This window comes from Triturus cristatus, chromosome 2_2 (assembly GCF_964204655.1).
Source record: "Triturus cristatus chromosome 2_2, aTriCri1.1, whole genome shotgun sequence".
Lineage (NCBI taxonomy): Eukaryota > Metazoa > Chordata > Amphibia > Caudata > Salamandridae > Triturus > Triturus cristatus.
Genome location: NC_140582.1, coordinates 1,067,079,465 through 1,067,097,751, shown reverse-complemented (window position 1 = coordinate 1,067,097,751; position 18,287 = coordinate 1,067,079,465). Strand labels below are relative to the sequence as shown.

Genomic DNA, 18,287 nt, shown 5'->3' with positions numbered 1-18,287 from the left:
CCCACTTGAGCACCGCGCCCACCCATGCCGGACTGGATGGCCCCTCCGGGGCCCTCCAATGCATCGCGATGTTCCTCTTCGCGAGGAGAAGGGCCAAGGAAATGAACTTCCCGGGTACCTTTGCGGATTTTCTCCTCGGGGTCATCCCCAACGAGCATTCCTCCCAGGTGGTGGCGGACGGGAGTTCGGTTGTTGCTTGAATGGCTTGGTGTACTCCCCCCCAGAAACATTGTATGGACGGGCAGGCCCAGAACATATGTTTGAAATCGGCGTCTACCTGGTGGCAGCGGGGACATTCAAATCGTGTATCGGGGTAAAACCGGTGGATCTTGTCCGGGGTGAGGTATGCCCGGTGTAGGATATTAAATTGGATATTTTTAAAACGCGCGTTCCTGGACACCTTTTTAGGAGACTCCAGGGCTTTACGCCACTCCGCGTCGTTGAATACTCTGCCGGCGTCATTTTCCCATGTTTCTCGGAGTTTGTCTAGGGAGACGTCTGTGAGCTCCCGGATCGCTTTATACAGCCAGGTGATGAGGTGGCTGCCCGCCCCCATCCGCAGCACTGTGTGCAGCACCGGATGCGTCGGGGGTTCCCCATCGCGTGTGTGCCAGAATTGGCCACCACTCTCCAGCAGCTGTCTGTGTTTCAAAAACTGCCCTTGGGGGAGGTCATGCCACTCCACTAGCTGTGCGTACGTCCTCAGCTGTCCCTCTTGGAACAACGCCTCCATCTCTGTGACCCCGTGATCTGTCCACACCCGGAGGGCCTCGGCGGTGTAGTATCCGCTCCGTCGGGGGAAGCCCACAAGGGGGAGCAGAGGGGAATATATTGGCCGGTCTTTCGACATGCGGTGGATCCTCATCATGCATCTGCGGGCTATAGCAACCTGGAGCGGGTGTGTACGTGCCGGTTTGGAGCCCGGCATGAGTAGTCGGCGGATCACCGGCAGAGGAAGTTTGCCGTCCTCCGTGATCGTCTCCCCTACATGTTGTTCCGCCGTCCAGTGGGACAGCCACTGGAGCTGTGCCGCGAGAAAATACGATTCAAAGGATGGTGCTCCCAGGCCGCCAGCGGTCGTGGGGAGGTACAGTGTGCGCAGCGCTACTCGGTGTCGGCCGCCCCCCCATATCAGGGCTGTCAGCAACGCGTCTAGTTCCCGGAAGAAGGAACGCGGCGGTATGATGGGGAGGTTCGCGAAGTAGTAGAGCATCCTTGGGACCATGATCATTTTTGCCAGAGCAACGCGCCCTATGGGGGCTAGCGGCAATGTCTTGTCTCAAAACCCTACTGCCGAACGCAGGCCTGTCAGTGCCCTTTGGTGGTTCCCCTCAAGGAGGTCTCTGGGGGAGTGATATAGGCGCACCCCCAAGTATCTGGGGGCCGTCCCGTCCCATCGCAGCGCCTGATCGCCCAACGTGATCTCTAGGGGTTCCGTGTGGGTGCCCAGAGGGAAAATGGACGATTTCTCCCAGTTGACCCGGAGTCCCGAGAGTTCCTCGTATTCTCGCAACGTTGCCCAGATGGGCGTGAGGTCGGCCGAGATATCACGGACATATATCAGGAGGTCGTCCGCATATAACGACACACAGTGGGTGACGTCCGCTATGGGTATCCCCCATGCGCCCTCCTCCCGTCGTAGTCTTATGGCCAGAGGTTCCATTGCTAGGGCGAAAAGGAGAGGAGAGAGGGGGCATCCCTGCCTGGTCCCGCGGGTCACTGGAAACGGCGCCGATATAAGTTTGCCGTGTCTCACTCTGGAGGTGAGGCCTCTGTACAGCAGCCGGGTATAGGCCAGCAGCGTGGGCCCCACACCCACGAGCCGCAGAACCTCGAAGAGGTACGGCCACAGCAGGGTATCGAACGCCTTCTCCAGGTCAAGGACCAGACACGCCGCCCGGGGATATCGTTCTTTCGTCTGATCCTGAATGTGGAAGAGGCGACGCAAATTATGTGAGGTGTTACGCCGGGGAACGAATCCACACTGGTCCGCGTGCACCAGTGCGGGAAGGATTTGGCTGTAACGATCCGCTAAGATTTTCCCCGAGGATCTTGCAGTCCGTGTTCAAAAGCGTTATCGGCCGGTAGGACACCGGGAGCTCGGGGTCTCTGTATGGCTTCAAGAAGGTCACTAATATCGACGTCCGCATCGAGTCCGGGAGCATTTGGCGGGCCACCGACTCTTCGTATATGGAGACCAGCCGCGGTGCCAATAGCATCGCGAACGTGTGGTAGTACTCGACCGGGAATCCGTCCGCGCCCGGTGCTTTCCCGCGCGCTAGGGCTTTAATTGCTTGCTTTACATCGACCGGTTTGAGTTTCTTGTCTAGGTCTTTCCCGATTGCGGGGGGGATCTGAGGTAGGGTCAAGCCATCTAGGAATCCGGCAAGGTCTCCCGAGGGTCCGACCCGTGGGGATCGGTACAGGGTCGCGTAGTACGTGCGGAAGACGTGCAGGATATCCGTCTGTGTACCTTTGAGTTGCCCGTCCGGGGTCCGGAGTTCAGTGATTGGGCGCGGCACTATGTCTTGCTTAGCTAGCCAAGCCAGTAGGGATCCCGCCCTATTCCCCTCTTTGTGTGTCCGAGCCGCATATGCTCGAAAGTTATATTTGCGCAGATCTCGCATCGCCGTGGCATGGGAGGATTTGGCCGCTGATAGTTGCGCCTCGGTGGCGGCTCCTTGGTCTACTCTCCTCGAGAGTTCCGCGAGCTGGGTCTCCGCCCCTTGCAATGCCCTGTCTAGCATTCTTCTGACCCCCACTACTTGTTGAATGCAGTGGCCTCTGGCGCTTACTTTGAATGCATCCCATTCAAATGATCGTGCGGATGCCGTGTTATCGTTTTGTCTAAAGTGGCCCTGCATAAATTCCTCAAGGTTTTGGCGGAATACCGGGTCTGTCAGGCATTCTCGGGGCATCCTCCATGTTGGGATTGGGGGGTGAGGGGGTTTCCATCGGAGGACCGCCGTGTGTGCATCGTGATCCGACACTACTCTGCCTAGTTAGTCCGACTCCTGTACTGAGGATAAGAGCGACACGGAACATAGGAATCTGTCTAACCGGACCCTCAGATCGTGTGGGATCGAGTGAAAGGAGTACAGCTTCGTGGTGGGATGGCGTGTTCTCCAAATGTCTGTTAGTCCCCATCTGTCTGCCCAGTTGCGAAGGTCTGTGGCTTGTTTGTATGCTGGCGAGTGGGCTTGTGGCGGGTGCGAGCGGTCGAGGTGTGGATCCAGGGTGCAATTGTAATCCCCTCCCAAGAGCCATGGTACCGATGTGTGGGGGGCCAATGTGTGGGTGAGTTTGCCCCAGAAACCCTCCTGCTCTGTGTTAGGGGCGTATATACTCCCTATCAGTAGTTGTTGGCCCTCTAGCAGTCCCGTCAATAGTGCATAGCGGCCCTCTTTATCCACAAGTCTGTTTTGCTCCCTAAAGGGCACCCCCGGTCTGATCCAAACGAGCGCACCCCTAGCGAACGCGGAGTAGGTCGTGGCACAGATGATGCCTCGCCATTTTCTCTGTAGTCGGTCCGCCTCCCCTGCCGTCAGATGCGTTTCTTGTAAGAGGTGAAGCATGACTATGATTACGATAACTTCGGAATACATTCACAATTTCACACCCATCCTGAATGGCAAGTATGGGTAATGAAAGTGATGGAGGAGGTAAAGCAAAATTTTGTATACCTCCTCTATTCTGCATGAAATGTAATTTCGTAATCATTCTAAATATTAACTTGTACTAATTTGTGTAAAGTGGCATGACTAATCAACATTTGCACCTTAATAAACACGAGATACACGTGGGACTAAAATGCTAATTGCATGGTAAATAATTAAATGATTAACTGTGGTACGCAAATTAACTTTAGAATGTGGTGAAATAGAGAACTGCATGATTCATGTTGCTTTTATGATGGTTTGTGCTTCCAGTGCTGCAGAATGGTGAGTATTATTGCTTTAAATGTTGCTACAAGCTAGGAAAATACTAATATATATTGGGATTAGTGTGGGTTTAGACATTAGAATCTTCATTTCTATATATTAATTACTGTTATGTTTGTTTTTGCTTAAGTTGGCATTCGGGCCTACTAGGCCGCAGTACTTAAGATGGTGTTCTGAAGTTGCCACCGTAATGTGAGCGCGATGTCTACTGCGCAGACTCGGATGGCTCTGGAGATCTTCAAGTGACCTCCGACGAGAACCGAAGTATTCCTTGTCAAGGATAGGAACATGGAGGACTGCCAAGATGAAGACTGGCGTGAATGACCGAGGGGACAATGAAGGACCTGTACAAGAAGGCTTGCATGTTGTTACTTCGGAACTTTTGCCTGTGAAATTACCAAAAAGAATACAATTGAGAAATGTCATGCCCAGTCTCTCATGGGAAACAAGCAAACCTGGGAACATTCAGGAGACTTACAAACTGCAGAGAGTTTAGCCAATCAGAACACTTTCTACCCCTAAAATTGTTGCATATTGACCTAAAAGTAAGGAGAAAAGGGGTATAAAAGTCGGGGATTTGGAAGAGGGGGTTAAGGATTGATTTGCTGGGTTGTTGGTGGGTTGGTTCGATCGTCCGGCCATTTGGCTGATTCGTGGGGACTGCGTCGAGCTGAAGGAAATTTCCTGGTTTACCTGGGTTTTCTTTGATTACAAGAGGACGATTCCATCTGAAGGGTTTTGATTATTGCTGTGGGTTGACGGGTTCTTCTGGAGGTGGTCGCAGAGACTGGAAAAATATTCGGGGTGGTCGGAAGGTCGCTAATCTTCAAAATGTAGGTAAATATAAACGTTATGTCAATTTATGTTAAAGATCAAAGATTGGAAGTCGCTCAATAGAGAATTTATTTGAACTGTAATCCTGAATATGCCAAAACAGAGTGAACTATATTAGATAAACTAAAATTGATTACTAAGAAATGAGTTTGTGATTCTTTAATAAGGTATTGAAAGTTCACCGAATGGTTCCGAAGCTTTAAATGTGTTTTAGCTGGTTCTAAATCACCATCAACCAGTCCAACTAATTGGTCCATCGACCAAGTGGTGGAGTGCCTTGATGTTAAAGTTAGGATTCTACAGGTACAGATGTATATAATGTATGTAATGGAAAGGAATTACTCCCGATAGGTAACAAGGTCCCCCACATGTCCAGCGCTTCTTTTCCTACTGTGCGCAGACTAGACTGAGACTTATGAATGTTGGTGTTATGGGCCCCACCAATGAATGTATGTATGAATGAGCTAGTGTGGTGTCGAGTCTGTGACATAGGGAGGATATGTAAATTTGCCCTTTTTCCGCTGGATCAAAAGCTCAACATACATGGGGAAATGAAGCACAAAAACCAATTCCCTGATATGTTTCTCATACAGATGGAGTGAAAAAATTACAAAACAGGAGGAAAGATAAGTGATAGGTTTCCTTTTTCGTATAGGTGCAGCTTTCTGCCCTCTACAACCTAAAAAAACATAAGACATTCCTGCACCAACGAACCAGGGATGGTACATATTTTTGCCCTGAAGAAAGTCCCGGACCCGAATGGGCCTTTTTTTGGAGGACTGAAACATGTTGGCACTAGGGTCATAGGACCATTATTTCCTGGCGACCCTGTTGTATATATGTGCTTACTTCATTATGGCTACTTGGGGTCTGTAGTCCCTTCTTTGTGTTTATATCTTCTCAACCTCCCTTATTATCTATGAGTGTTCTATTTGGTTTGTGAATGTTCCAGTCTTGGCAGTTGATGGTCTGGTCAGCTAGCGAAGTGTTTTATCTCTGCTGTGCTATCTTAATAAATCTATCCTGTAACCTGAAGACGTGTCCTGCTGCCTACCTAAACAACTTACAACATTTTGGTGACATTTTGGCTGACCAGACCAAGGAAGAAGCACAGCGCAGCACGAGAAACACTTTGCATCAAGAACCCAAGACACCTTGTCATCCAACTTGGGCTGAATGTAACTGGAAAAAGAAACTGGACACCTCTGTCATGCTAGATAACTTAAAGAAACCTGCTGCGTGAGAGAAGCGAAGGAATTGGAAACCTGTGAGACTCGGGAAAAAAAAAAAGGAAAAGAAACCAGTTTGAAGTGCTTGATCTGAGGATTGGGTGAGATTAAGTGAAGTACTTTTACAGTTGCTCGCCTCAGTTACTCCAAAAGGAACAGAATTATAGGTAAAAAGCGGTGAAAAGAAAAGAAGAAACCTGTTTCAAGTTCTTCTACTGTCTGTCAGTTGTCGAGAGAAATTCCCGTTTTGCCTGTGACTACTGATCTTTTAATTTCTCCCTCCACGTTTGACTGCCTGTTACTGCGAGGGACTTACCAGGGTTTCTTTTCCGAGCCTCTCTTATCTCCTCAAAAGAATGTTTACAATATGTGACATGTCAGCAAAAGCGGTTGGAAGCGTCGAAAACATATGTATGATTGAGATGGACACAATGTAATAGCTGATTGCACCAATCAATATGCGCAGACTAGGCAAGCTGTGAGATCCATCTTAAGAGACATCTTGTGACAGGTGTGGACAATGTTGTGAAAAAGTTACCGATGGAGGGAAAAGTATGGCGTGTCCAAGTCTCTGTCTTATCATCGTTGTTCCGAGAGATCCTTCTCATATTGCTGACATCCTCTGACTGATGACGTCGCAGAACTTCCTAGGGTACTGGCGGAGAGGCTGCCTCTTCGTCACACTTTTAGAACGCCCAGCGTTTTGCGCGTTGTCCTGACCACCACCCCAGGGTCAGAGACGTGCTTTCAGCGTGACATTTGTGCAACGCCGTTTAACGTGGTACGTCACGACGCAACGTCAAGCAGCCATTTTGTGGTTGTGTTTCCATGGTTACGGGAACACCGATCACAATTTTTGTGAAGATATCTGTCCCGTGTTGAGAGAAACAGTGGCGTAATTGAAGCGGCGGATAGAATGGTGCAAATACACTTAGTGTCATCTCTGGGAAAGAAACGGTCACACCTACGCTGATATGAGGTGAGAGTGGTATTTCTACATTGATTGCTCACAAGCTGTAGGTGTTGTCCCCGATCTCGTTACGGTCAAGCAGGCACCAATCTGACATTTAAGTTTTCTATGCTCATCGCATCTCCAATGTTATTTAACATCTTTGGTGGGAGTTATTAGTTAAAGGAACACTCAATTTACCTCGCACCGGATGCGTGTCACATTTTTTTTTTTTTTTTTTTTTGGAACCGTTGTTTACAAGACTCAAAAATATACAAGTATGGGCCTACAACCTTCCGGCCGGCCGCTAGCAATGGAAGGAGCATACGATATACATTTATAAAACACGTGGTGCTGCGGAGGAGCATGCACAGGAGGTAACAACGTTGAGGGCCACATCACCCAGACCCCACTATACGGTTTCATTTTAAATTGAAAGAACGACAAGAAAAAACACACCCACAAGGCAACCCACAATCGGAAATAGCAGCACGTGCTCCCCTAGAGGGGGGATCCCAACTATCCACAGGAGTCTAAAGAGGGGGAAGAGATCAGGTCTAGGGCTGGGGAAACCCAATGCCCGGTACCGGGGGAATGAGTCCGCTAAGGGGACGGGGCCGGCGACGGATCGGGCAATAACGGCGGAGCACAGATGCCCCCGCGGTAGGCGTTCCAGGGGCCCCATACTTTCACCCATGTCCCAGGCTTACCTCTCGCCACATACACCACCTTTTCCCGAAACATGCACCAGTCCATGTGTTCCTTCCAGGCCGAGACAGTCGGGGGCCTCTGGGATCCCCACAGTTGAGCAATATCACGCTTGGCAACCATATATCCCAGAGTCACCCACCACGTCTGCGGCGCCGAGTAATCAGTAGGTTCCCACACATTCAACAGGCATCTCCTCGCTTCGGGCAACAGCGCCACATGCGTAACCAGTCGCAGCACCTTATGCACACCACGCCAGAACCCCTCCACCTCCGGGCACTCCCACAAGATATGCAGAAAGGTCCCCAAAGCACCACACCCACGCTTACACAACCCGTCCTCAGCATAGCCCATACGCAGGAGCTTTGGCCCCGTCATGTAGACCCGGTGGAGTATCTTGAGCTGGACGAAGCGCAGGCGAGCCGGTATGGCCACCTCTTTCGGGGAGGCCACCGCGGAGGTCCAGTCCTCGTCGTCCAGCTCCAGCCCATCGGCAACCCAAGCCTCACGAAGGGCAGTCAACAAGCCCGAGCGGTCGTTGATCAGTTTTTTGTAGATCAGTGAGATCGTGCTGTCCGGGACGTGTCCATCCAGCACTCTATCCTCCAGGGGGGAATACTCCGGGATGGAGGCAACGTCCGAAAAAACGGAGCCCAGTGCATGACGGACCTGCAAATACCGAAAGTACTCACTGCCCTGCAACTGAAATTCCGTCTGCAACATCTCGAACGTTTTAAATCCTCCCCTCGTCCAGAGATCCCCCACTTTGCTAATGCCTATTATGTCCCACTTCTCAAAGCCCTTCGAGGTCCACAGGGAGCCCAACCGCTCAGACGCGTATAGTGGTGACGCCCGGGTCAAATGGTCCTTCCACCCCATAGCTGCATTGGCCGCGTGCCACACTCGCACCATGACACGTGTGGGGCCCGTCAGACGAGCGTCGGGCGTGCTAGAGTAGAGCGCTCGATTATAGTCACCACCTGGCAGTAGCATCTTATCCATTTCGAATGCCGGGTTTAAGGCGGGCCCGTATAGGCCATGATTAATTGCAGCTAGCTGGGTGGCCCAATAGTACCGTTTAATATCCGGGAGGGCAATCCCCCCGTCATACCATGGGAGCGTCAACTTCGCCAGGGCAATACGCGGCCTCCCGTCCCAGAACAGGCGGCGTTGCAAACTCTCCACCTCACGGAAGTAGCGCGCCGGGACTAGGTCCATAGTGTTCTGCAAAGCGTACAGGAAGCGCGGCAACAACATCATCTTGAACAATGCCGCCCGGCCGAGCGGCGAAAGCGGCAGGCGCCGCCAGCGCGCGACGTCCTCCTTCAGGCGCTGGAGGGGGGGAAGCAAGTTCCGATCGTAACGGGCCTCCGGGTCCAGAGTAATGAAGATACCCAGGTACCTGAACCCCCACGGGGCGATCTGGATCGGACAGCCCCGCGGGAGGATGGGAGCTCCCCCAGAGAGCACATACACACACGATTTAGCCCAGTTGATGACCAGGCCGGAGTTGCGACCAAATGAATGTAAAACATCAACCAGAACTATCAACGATTTACGTGGGGAGGCTAGGTACAAGAGGATGTCATCAGCGTATAGGGATACGCGGTCCTCATACTCGGGGGTCCAGCGGAGACCACGGATAGAAGGATGCCACCGCAGCCACTCCGCCAGGGGCTCCAAGGCGAGCGCAAACAGGAGCGGCGACAAGGGGCAGTCTTGCCGCGTGCCCCGGCCCAGCTCGAACGGAGCCGATACTCTTCCGTTCACCACTACCTGCGCCAATGGGCCCGAATACAACAATTTGACCCAACTGATGAACCCTGGGCCAAATCCAAACTTCGCAAGCATCGCCCAGATGTATGGCCATTCAAGCGTGTCAAACGCCATGGTGGCGTCTAAGGACGCCAAAATGGCCGGCTCCCGTATGAATGGGACACGTGCGAGCACCCCATGCAAACGCCGCAAGTTAAGGGCTGTGTTGCGATGGGGAATAAAGCCGGACTGGTCCTGATGAACCAAATCGCCCACCACGCCGACCAGCCGATTGGCCAGTACCTTGGCGAGAATTTTGGGCTCCGCATTCAGTAGCGAGATGGGCCGATAGGATGTAACCCGGTCCCGAGGTCTCCCCTCCTTGTGGATCACCACGATTGTCGCCAGACGCTGGTCCAGCGGGAGGGAGCCCACCGAGTGGGCCGCCAGGAACATAGCACGGAGGTGGGGTGCCAGTGTATCCGGTCGCAACTTGTACAACTCGATAGGGAGACCATTCGGGCCCATGGCCTTGCCAGAAGCGACCGAGCGTATGGCGAGGGCGATTTCGTCGGAGGTGGGAGCGGCGTACAGCGACACCCTGTCCTCCCCGGAAAGGGACGGCAGCGCAATATCCCTGATCAGGGCACGGGAATCCTCTTCAGAGCAGGAAGAGACCGGGGAATACACCTCACGGAAATAATCCGCGAAACAGGAGACAATTTCTTCTGGCTCAGTTACACACACACCATCCGTTTTCTCAATCAGCGGGACAACACGATTCGCTCTCTCTTTTTTGTCCAACCACGCTATCAGTTTACCAGCCTTATCACCCACGTCATACAGTCGCCCCTGTTGCTCTCTACTGAGGCCCCTGGCTGCCTCCGTGACGAGGGCCCTATAGGCCGCTTGCTTGAGTTGGAGGACATGTAAAGCGGCATCCGCCACCCCACCTTCTAGATTACCCTCCAACTCGGCTATTTCAGCCTCCACCCGGGTCACCTCCTCCCGCTCGCGCCTCCGGGCGTGGAAAATAAGGGATAGGGCCTCCCCTCGGAGTACTGTCTTGAAGGCCTCCCACAGGGAGACAGCCGAAGGCACGGACCCCACATTCTCATCAAAATATCGCTGCAGGGATTTAATCAAGTCAGCGCGAATGGTGGGGTCGCGCAGGTACCAGGGATTGATTGGGACTACCCTACCCTCACCCCTCGGAAAGACATCGAAGTGTAACAGGAGCGGGGAGTGATCCGAGATACCCCGTGCCAAATGGCGCACCTCTCCCACCCTCCCAACATAGGCCGCCGGGACAAGGACATAATCAATTCGTGAGAGACTACCATGGGCCCCCGAGTGGAAAGTGTACTGCAGCTGCGTGGGATGTTTTAAACGCCAGCAGTCCACCAATCCCAATGTATCCAAGAGGCCGGATAGCCACGCCTGTGCCCGGGGGAGGTCCTTGGGGGGGTGACGATCCACAGTCCCAGAAACCACCGCATTGAAATCCCCCCCCACCACCAGAAGCCCCCCCGGAAGGCCAAGGAGAAGGCGCCCCAGGTCTGCAAAGGTGGTCGACTGCAGCCCCGGTGGGATGTATACTTACACAAAGACAACCACTTTGCCCTCCATTCTCCCCACCAAGACTGTGTAACGTCCCCTGTCATCGTGGAGCACCTCATTAATCTCCAACGGGAGCGAGTTCTTTACCATGATGCCCACACCCCTTGAGCCTGACGTGAAGCCCGAGTGGGCCACTAGGCGATAGCCACGCCGATTCATGGCGCAGAAGGAGTTGCCAATGAGGTGTGTCTCCTGCAGAAAGACTACATCGGGCGAGAGTCGCTTCAAGAACTGCAGGACCACACCTCGTTTGATCCTGTCCCCCAGTCCATTCACATTCCAAGACAACAAAGTTAATTCCCTACCCCCCATCATATACAGAAGCCATCATCCGTCCCCCCGAGAGCACTTTAGAACTAACACAAAAATACTTTTGCCTTGTGATGAAAACGAACAACACCCCATCCCTACCCACCCACCCCAACAAAACTCCCCCCTCCCTGCACCCCTGCATGAGCCCAAACAGCCCCCCCAATGTGCAGTGTGCCTGTCGCCCCATATATAGTTAAACTAACTAGACCCCCTAGAGGAGGAGGGAGAACCCCCAAGAGACCCTACACAACCTCCATAGGAGGGGAACTTACACAGACAGACGCATCATCAAAAGTGGCATCATTTTCGTCCCGAACGAGGCCTAATATTAAACCCTCAGTCCCGATACAGCGGGCCGTCTCCCCCCGCCGCCCCCCCCCCCGCCCCCGATCACGATCCCCAGACAGAGTATCCAGCCAGTCCCCGGCCGCTTCGGGACGATCAAAAAAGTGCGTGCGACCTTCCACCTCCACTCGCAGCTTGGCTGGGAAAAGCATGGCGTATTTGAGGTTTAGGTCCCGAAGACGGCGTTTGACGCCGAGGAAGCTCAGTCTCTGCTTCTGGACCGCTGGGGTGAAATCAGGGTAAAAATTAACCTCCATATTTTCAAGCTTAACCGGTCCATGCAGTCTGGAGGTTTGCAGGATAGCGTCTCTGTCCCGAAAATTGAAAATCCGGGCAATGAGAGGTCTCGGAGGGGCTCCGACCTTAGGCCTTCCCCCGGGAACCCTGTGGGCCCTCTCCACAGCAAAGAATTTACTCAGCCCCCGTGGCTGGAGATGGGTAACAATCAGGTCCTCCACAAAGAGGTCCGCCGCCGCTTCCTCACGTCCCTCGGGCACCCCGATGATGCGGATGTTGTTCCTCCGGGCCCGACTCTCGGAGTCCTCCAGGCGACGATCCATAAGCGCACTCGCCTGACTAAGCCGGCGCACCTCTGTTTGTAGGGCCGCCACATCTGTCGTAAGGCCCGATGCGGTGTGGGCCAAAGAATCAACTCGGTCGTTGGTTTTGGAAAGATCGGCCCTCACCAGGCCAACATCCACGAGGACCGAGTCGATCTTCTGCGCCAGTGTGTCGAACCGCTGGCCCACCGAGGCCTTCATCTCGGCAATGGCGCCCATGACATCTCGCAGAGTCAGATCCGCGGGCAGGTCTGGGGCATCAGGAGGGCCCTCAGGGGACTTGCGTGGTCCATCGGGAGATCCCTTCTGGAGGGTATAGCGGTCCATACTGTTGGCCTGATGGACGGCGCCACGTCGGGTCAATTTGATCTTTGCCCGGTCACCATCTTGTTTCGTGGCCATGGCCACCAGTCTCCCGGTCGCACCAGCCACGTCGTGAAGGGCAGGCAAGCAGGGCCACGAGCTGCGGGGGGGGGCCACCTCCGATCAGCGGGGTGGATCACAGCCGGTGGGCAGGCAGGGTCCCCCAGCGAGGCCACACCAACACAAAGAGCCCCGCGACCCAACCTCGCAGAGACGGCAAGGGGGGTGCGAAAGCGAAAGTGAAAGTGCGGGGTACGTGAGTCGCCAAGCCCTGCCCGCCGCTGTTGTTCACTTTGTCACTGGATCGCCCCACAGCGCAAATCCGGGGTCCGGCGAGGAGAAGGCCGCAAACCTCAATCGGTGCTCACGCCGGTGTCCGAGTTGGAAGCGGGAAACGGGTGCCACCTCAGCTCAGGCTCACCAACACAGTCCCCTCATCCGGGACAGGATAATGTCAGGATAATCGTAGGTGGTCGCGGAGGTCCTCGGGAGCCTCGCACCTACGCGGCCATCTTGGTTGCGCGCTAGGCTCCTCCGCGTGTCACATTTTTGATGTGTTTATCTGTGAGAACAGTGCCACCTTGTGGACTTCTGAAATATTTTCTGCGTGGCTCATCTTTAATAAAGCAACAATACGTTGGTCACAATATGGATCCGTTTCATACTTCAATAGAATTTTAGGATTGGGGGAAAAGTGGGTGTTGTATAACACGGACAGAGATCTAGAAACGTGAAAGTTAAGAACCGTGACTGTAAATCGTTTGGTGGTAATGTTCTATGGCACATATATATGGTAAAGTCACAGAGGAAACGCAAAAAGGAATACTTTATTGGTTCTGTCTTGTAAATTGAATTGGAAAACTTATTAAGCAGCCACCACCAACTAGTGGAGAGTGTAATTCATGTAATTCCAGCATTGACAGAGAGTTGCTCAAAAGCAAGTGTGGCAGGTATATTTATAGACAAAAAGAAGAGAAAATGAAATCGGACTTAAGTTATAAGAAAGTTGCCACGAAAATTTGCCACCGTTTAAAATTTTTGAAAGACTGTAATTTCATGAGATGAAATGCAAATGGGAAAACTGCAAAGTAGAAATTCCTATTTCAATATTTGTTTAGGGAAGATATTGCAACCCTAACCCCACTTCAGGGGAAAACTACGGACTGGGGAAGAGAGCTTTGAACCAAGACCGGCAAAACCAGAAACCGGGAGAGGACAATGGTAGTCCCAGGACCGGCAAAACCAGAAACCGGGAGAGGACAATGGTAGTCCCAGGACCGGCAAAACCAGAAACCGGGAGAAGACAAAGGATGTCCCAGGACCGGAAGGGGACAAAGGAAAAAGAAAAGGGAAAAAACAAGAGAACTAAAGTTCCAACCTATCTAGCGGTGGACAATGGATGTCCCAAAATCAGTACCGGGATAGGAAAAGAAAGAAAAAAAAATGTGTCCCTTGACCAAGAGAGTCACGACCAAGTTTCGTGACGACAAGAGTTCCAGTACCACGATAGAAAATCGTGACAAGGGGGTTCTTTCTACCGGGACAAATGTTCCGCGGTTAGAGCCAGGCCTTTTAGCCCATAGTACTGAGACAGTTTGTCAACAAAGAAATTAAATTTAAGTGTAACGTAGAGGCCCGAACCACATCTAGAGGCCTTTAACCCAAGAAATGAACCAGAGCGTCATTTTGGACCGTAAGAAATCTGGCTCAAATTTTTCTTAGGGAGCATTCTTCCAGAGTATTTGGCTTGTTGAATTCTTATTCTTCAACTATGAGCGGTAAGCCGCGATGGACAAAAGACTGATTGGAGAACGTAAACTGTCTCTTCCCGTCTTTGATGGCCACAGGGACGGATTGTAGAGAGTGGACTATCTCTTCGTGTTTTTTGTCAATCGATGGGTAGAAGGTGGTCATCATAATCCTCTTCATGATCCTCATCATATCCTGCCCTTTGCCTTTGTGATCTGGAAGTTCAAGAGGTCGTTGACCTCCTACATGTTTTATGTTTCCTTGCTTTTCCTTTCCATGCTTTAAGCTCTTGTTATGTGTTTGAAGCGTTTATTGTGTTTTCTGTAAAGGAAGAAGATATGTTGTATATATGTGCTTACTTCATTATGGCTACTTGGGGTCTGTAGTCCCTTCTTTGTGTTTATATCTTCTCAACCTCCCTTATTATCTATGAGTGTTCTATTTGGTTTGTGAATGTTCCAGTCTTGGCAGTTGATGGTCTGGTCAGCTAGCGAAGTTTTTTATCTCTGCTGTGCTATCTTAATAAATCTATCCTGTAACCTGAAGACGTGTCCTGCTGCCTACCTAAACAACTTACAACCCCTCTACAACCTAAAAAAACATAGGACATTCCTGCACCAACGAACCTGGGATGGTACATATTTTTGCCCTGAAGAAAGTCCCGGACCCGAATGGGCCTTTTTTTGGAGGACTGAAACATGTTGGCACTAGGGTCATAGGACCATTATTTCCTGGCGAACCACATATATCTTTTTCCTTATTTTAATATCCCCCATGGTTCCGCTAATAGAGGGATACCTGGAACCGCAGGAGGAGTTTTAATCTTTATCCCCCCAGGCTTTATTCTCTTAAGTGTTCCCTGAAATATGGTTGAGCCCACCCTGACCTTTAGAAGTCAGTGTGAACCCGATGATGAAGCATGACACTTCTAGAGTGTGTGAGGGTTATTTAACAAAAAAGAATTGCTTCCTTTTCCGCGCTTGAGCAGTTGACACCCGGGGGTATTTCTTTCCCATGTGCTTTGATCTGAGTAGGGTAATTTTGTGGACAGTGTACTTGACTTGGGAGGACTTATCCCTACTAAGAACCCCTCTCTTTCCTTCCAGCTCTGGAGGAGCTCCTTCCTTCCAGTAGCTATAGTTTATAAGTGTCCAACCCAAGACCAGGACGGGGTTCCACAGTTTCTCACTTCAGGTAAAGGGGGATGACTTTATCCTAGAGGGATTCTTGTCTAAACACCTACAAACATGCTAGGTATACTTAGGTACATCCAGTTAGGGTAGCATCGTAGGAGTATGCATTTTTACTGTCATTTTATTATCATGTGTTTTAATTACTTGCCTGTATTCATGATTATATCAGGATGGTAGAAATCTACCATCCGTTTACTTTCTTAGTGCTTCTAGTCATTTATATCTGCTACAGTCTAATGATTGTTACAGCACATCTATTCTACACTAGAATAACGACCGGTCAATAAATACTTATTGAAAACGTCCCTACCATTTATTCTGTGTATTTCTCTAAGATTAAGTAAGCACGAGTGACTGAGCGAAAGGTAGTACACTGTTTCCATGGTCCTGAGGGATCAAGGTTCTCATGTTCGATAGTTGCCAAGAACTATTCTCTCCTTGGTTAAGAGGAGTTTCTAGTGACACTGTGAGCTAGCTGGTATAAAGGCCAACATACCCAGTGGGGGTGTCCAGAATCAGTCTGGACACCAAGCCCGCAGTGTATGTTGTTCAAACGTGCAGATCCTGTATAGTTTATATAGGAACTACATGACAGTGCATGTAAATTTGCACACAGTGAGTGTCAGGGTAATATGTGTCTGTTGTTTTGTGGTGAGTAATGAATGCGTATGTTTGAGATGCCACTGCCCCAGATACACATGTAGCCCAAGTATGAGATGTACTTACTTACCAGTGAGCTACATACCTTTCAATACCCAGCAACCAACCGATGCGTAAGAGGAGATTGACGGAGAATGTATCTGCCGTGTGTGCTTCTTGGAAAGGCAGTTTACACATAAGTGTAGCAGCCCCGTCATCGCAGACAATTGCACTTTGAGGAGGTGTCCGCGATTTTGTGAAAAGATGTGCTGTGTGGTAAGGTGTCAAAAGTGCTACAAAGATGCAATCAATGGCAACAACCATATGAAAGAAGTTGGCAAAGGCATAAAATTCCCTAGTCACCCTTTGCCTTTCCACCTCTGCTTATGGTATGATGATAAACCTGTGCGTCCTGCTATTAATGCATCTCAATACCTGATGCAAGCCTCAGATGAGTTCACATCTACTTAGAAGAGAGTTTACAGCAGATGTTTTAGCAATATATTTCTTTATTTGTATTTTATTGCCTGAGTGATGCCTGCATTGTCAGACATCATCCTTTGCAAATATCCAGTGGCCATTAAATAACGTGCAGCCAGCATCTTGGCATAGGCACGGGTAGCCTGGGATCGGGCTATAGGTGAAGCAAGGTCCTGCTTCCGTTCTGCAACCATGTCAATGATCACTTCAGATGAGACGCGGTATCTGGCAAAGACTGCTTCCCTGGATGTCCAACAGATATTTATCCTTTGCCAGTAAACCCCCTCCTCCGCTCCCGGGTATGAGGTGTTTGGTTACGAGATGATGATTTTGGGCCAATACCATGGCAGTTTCAGCCTCAACTAGGCCGAGGTGCGGAAGCACAGAGACTTTTCACAGTTTTCATCTGGAGAGACCCAATGCAGCACCGGATGCTCCAAACTTCGCTGAGTTCGCTCTCATGCTCTCTGCTTTCTCCTTGTATTCCTCCAACCAGGAACACGCACTACTTCTCCTCCCGGACAGTCTCTCCTCCAGCAGGGTGAGGCACACACTCCTTCCCATTCTCAGCAGACACAACACTCGAGTTGCTGTAACAAACACCAAAGCACTGAGACGTAATCTTGGGAAATAGTGCTTGGTTTCCTTCTGTAGATTACGAAATACACTGTAACAATCAATGTCAATATTTGAGTTCCATAAGCAAAGTGGGGATAATGCCTACAGCTTGCACTTCTGGAGCAGGAACACGAAGCTACGCTCATCAGAAGTTCCGATTTAAAAAAAAAAAAAAGTATGCTAGTGACTACATTACCCGACTTGCAACACTCCCTGCTCCGCGCCCTGTGACAGCGTGCTCTACCTAGAGCTATCAGCCCTTGTCTCCTTCGATTTGCATACGCAGCTCGCTAGCGTTCGGGTTGGCTACTTTGTACCTTGAACCCTGACCTCACGCACACGACGAGCTTCTGATTGGAGGATCGCTCGTAAACGTCCAAAATTTGAAAGTTGTCTGGTGAGTGCTAGAGAAGAAGCGTTTTCAATACCCGAAGGCAGAAGGGATAAATAAGCAATTTTTCTGTAGCTGTGACTTTCTGGACCGTCACTAGGTAAGGGGAATGGGGTTCAGTTGATTGCACAGTAGCGCGAGAATTGTTTGTGATGGGGTCGGACTTTACCGTTGCGCCCTGCATACGGTGTCGGCGTAGTGACCGAAGCCGGGCGGTTAACTGTGGGCGTCTTGCTCAGAGCTCATTAACATGTTTCCGTAGCAAACCTACTGTAGATTTTCCACCCTCTGAAACTTGATAATATGCTTCACTCTGCTGATCTGAAGTGCATTACTCCTGGTTTATCCTTAGCTACTCTGGCCCCTACCAAGAGCGCATGATGACAATAATGGCATACCCTTTTTAAGTATTAGGGAGTTGTATATTTCTCCCCAGATTTAGTTTGACGACTGCTTGCTGCGGTTTCTAGTTTGCTTCATGTCGTTAGCCCCTGTGTACCTTTGTAGATGTGCTTCAATTTAACCAGTTGGACTTTATACATTGACTTGTAACCGAGCATACAAAAACTGGAAACGTGATTTTTGTAAACTAGGTAAGGCC

The 18,287-nt window shown here is 50.8% G+C and overlaps 1 protein-coding gene across 4 annotated transcripts in view; it reads left to right on the top strand.

Moving 5' to 3' along the window:
• The first annotated feature begins 17,569 nt into the window (after nucleotides 1-17,569).
• Nucleotides 17,570-18,287, top strand: part of TACC3 (transforming acidic coiled-coil containing protein 3) — a 610,937-nt gene continuing 610,219 nt past the window's right edge. For 2 of the 4 annotated variants that reach the window (XM_085642581.1, XM_085642579.1), the window contains exon 1: nucleotides 17,570-17,692. The gene's annotated coding sequence lies outside the window, so the exon portion shown is untranslated. Of the gene's footprint in view, nucleotides 17,787-18,287 lie in introns of all 4 variants that reach the window. The other 2 variants (XM_085642580.1, XM_085642577.1) reach the window with 1 other exon arrangement.